The 3526-nt window shown below is 42.9% G+C and overlaps 1 pseudogene; it reads right to left on the reverse strand.

Moving 5' to 3' along the window:
• Positions 1 to 2651: 2651 nt before the first annotated feature.
• On the reverse strand, positions 2652 to 2863 carry LOC105548469 (annotated as a pseudogene).
• Positions 2864 to 3526: the final 663 nt, after the last annotated feature.

Here is a 3526-nt window from a genome sequence, read left to right on the forward strand (position 1 = left end):
CCAATCAGATGTAGATTTGGTCTTTTCATATAATCCCATATTTCTTGGAGGCTTTGTTCATTTCTTTTTCCTCTTTTTTCTCTAGACTTCTCTTCTTGCTTCATTTCATTCATTTGATCTTTAGTCATTGATACTCTTTCTTCCAATTGGTCGAGTCAGTTACTGAAGCTTGTGCATTTATCACGTAATTCTTGTGTCATGGTTTTTGTCTCTATCAGTTCGTTTACGGCCTTCTCTGCATTGATTATTCTAGTTATCCATTCTTCCATTCTTTTTTCAAGATTTTTAGTTTCTTTATGCTGGGTACGTAGTTCCTCCTTTAGCTCTGAGAAGTTTGATCGACCAAAGCCGCCTTCTCTCACCTCCTCAAAGTCATTCTCCATCCAGCTTTGATCCATTGCTGGTGATGAGCTGTGTTCTGTTGGAGGGGGAGATGCACTCTGATTTTTTGAATTTCCAGCTTTTCTGCCCTGCTTTTTCCCCATCTTTGTGGTTTGATCTGCCTTTGGTCTTTGATGATGGTGACATACTGATGGGGTTTTGGTGTGGTTGTCCTTTCTGTTCGTTAGTTTTCCTTCTAACAGTCAGGACCCTCAGCTGCAGGTCTGTTGGCGTTTGCTTGAGGTGCACTCCAGACCCTGTTTGCCTGGGTATCAGCAGCAGAGGCTGCAGAGGATAGAATATTGCTGAACAGCGAGTGTTGCTGTCTGATTCTTCCTCTGGAAACTTCATTTCAGAGGTGTGCCCAGCTGTGTGAGGTGTGAGGTGTCAGTCTGCACCTAATGGGGTATGTCTCCCAGTTAGGTTACTCAAGGGTCATGGACTCACTTGAGCATGCAGTCTGTCCATTCTCAGATCTCAACCTCCAAGCTGGGAGAGCCACTGCTCTCTTCAAAGCTGTCAGATAGGGTCATTTACATCTGCAGAGGTTTCTGCTTTTTTTTGTTTAGCTGTGCCCTGCCGCCAGAGGTGGAGTCTACACAGGCAGGCAGGCCTCCTTGAGCTGCAGTGGGCTCCACCCAGTTCGAGCTTTCTGGTGGCTTTGTTTACCTACTTAAGCCTCAGCAATGGCAGATGCCCCTCCCCCAGCCTTGCTGCTGCCTTGCAGTTAGATCTCAGACTGCTGTGCTAGCAATGAGTGAGGTTTCGTGGGGGTGGGACCCTCTGGGCCAGGTGTGGGATATAATCTCCTGGTGTGCCATTTGCTAAGACCCTTGGTAAAGCACAGTATTAGAGTGGGAGTTACCCGATCGATTTTCCAGGTGTTGTGTGTCTCAGTTTCCCTTGGCTAGGAAAAGGGATTCCCTTCCCCCTTGTGCTTCCCAGATGAGGTGATGCCTCGCCCTGCTTCAGCTCTTGTTGGTCAGGCTGCAGCAGCTGACCAGCACTGATTGTCCAGCACTCCCCAGTGAGATGAACCCAGTACCTCAGTTGAAAATGCAGAAATCACCCGTCTTCTGTGTCACTCACACTGGGAGCAGGAGTCTGGAGCTGTTCCTATTCAGCCATCTTGCTCAGGATCCATTATAGATTTCTTATATAATAAATATTGCTGTCTTGTATGAAAGTACTTTCAATGTACACAAATTGTGTGGCATCATACACTTCATTCTGTTCCTGACTTTTTCACTCAGCATTCTGGTTTCAAGTGTCTTCATGTTGCTGCACATATATCAAGACTGTTGCTTAATTGTTTTATAATACTCCCTAGTGCACATCCAGTACAAGCACTTCTCCAGGCACCCAGTAAGAAACCACAGATTGCTGACACCTCCCTGAAAAACAATGAACATCTTCATATATGCCCCATTATAGACCTGTGTGAGACTTTCTCTGGGATGAGAACCTAGACATCCCACCCATAACAATCTTCTGGATTCCCCATCTGCATTGCTGGGTCAGAGGATATGCATATTCTTAATTTGACCAAATAGGACCAGAGGCTCTCCAGTGTGACTACAACAGTCCGCATCCCCAACAGCACTGCTGAGGATCTTTACATCCCCCATCCCCATCTCCCTGCAACACTTGGCATGAGTTCCAGTTTTGTAAACTGTGCTCTGATAGATTTGAAGTTACTATTGTTGTTTAAATTTGCATCTCTTACAAATCCCAAACAAGTTTGAGCATCTTGTCATAAGTTAGATATCATTTAAAACTTATCCTTTTAGTTCCTTTTTCTCATGAATCACGTTTTTTTCCTTTTACTAATTTTCTACTGTAATCCCCAAACTCTTCATCAGTTCTCTGTTACATGGCTATTTTCATGGAACAGAAAAGCTGATTTTGATGTAATTAAATACATCAATTTTAGCCTCAGGTTAGTGCTTTGGGGGTTTTCTATCTTAGATGGAATTCTACAATCTTTCCAGTAAATATAATGTTTGTTGTAGGTATTTGTCACATGACCTTTATAAATTGGGACATTCTCTTTTAAACCTGATTTTCTAAGAGTTTTTATTTTTAATCATGAAGTTATTGAATTGTATCCAATGCTTTTTCTGGCTGTATTATGACCATCCTATATTTTTTCTCCTTTAGTATATTCATGTGGTGAGTTACATTGGCTCATTTTCTGATGTTGAATCAGCCTTGCTTTCTTGTTTTAAAGGATTTTTAATATTTTAATACAGTTCAGATCAGTGTTTGGTTCATTTCAGCTCCTTCACTGCAAAACCAGGGGCAGGGACTAGTTCAGTTTCTTTGCCTTCTCTTTGTCGGTGATGATCAGGGTATAAAGGAATCTGCTCCATGGAACTTTAAACTTCACATTGTCGTTATTTTTCTTGATCTTGACAGATTTGGCATCCTTTCACTAGGCTGTAAGCAGAAAATCCTTGATTTATTCAATTTTCTGAGGCATGGTGATAAGGCACACCCAGTGCAGACTCATCCTTGCTTTTATGGAGACAAAACTTTCCTAATTTTGTGTTATATCTAAGATAATAATATCTTACTTAATAAAAAAAAATATTGTTAGGGGCAGAGCAAGATGGTGGAATAGAAGCCTGCACCTTTCATCCATTTCACTGGAACACCAAATTTTAATAACTACCTGCCCATGGAAAAGCACCATCACAAGAACCAAAACTTAGGTGAGGAATCATAGTACCTGCTTTTAACTTCATATCACTGAACGAGGCATTGAGGAGTGCAGGAGAGAGTCTCCAATCATGGACACCACACTTTCCCCATCTGCTGGCAGAAGAGAGAGGTGCAGAGAGAGAGAGAATCTGTGCACTTTGGGGAGGGAAAAATGTAGCAACTTGGGGATTTTACATCGAACTGGGTGCTGCCCCATCACAGTGGGGAATAAAGCCTTGCTGGCCTCAACCAGCACCTGCACACAGAGGGAGCATTTGGAATAGCCCTAGCCAGAGGGAATTGCTCATCCCAGTGGTAAGAACTTGAGTTTTTCAGCAAGCCTCACTACTGCAGGCTGAAGTGCTCTGAGGGCCTAGGTAAACTTGAAAGGCAGTTTAGGACACAAGGACTGCAATTCCTAGGCAAATCCTAGTGCAAGGCT

Source organism: Mandrillus leucophaeus, unplaced genomic scaffold (assembly GCF_000951045.1).
Source record: "Mandrillus leucophaeus isolate KB7577 unplaced genomic scaffold, Mleu.le_1.0 Scaffold412, whole genome shotgun sequence".
Classification (NCBI taxonomy): Eukaryota; Metazoa; Chordata; class Mammalia; order Primates; family Cercopithecidae; genus Mandrillus; species Mandrillus leucophaeus.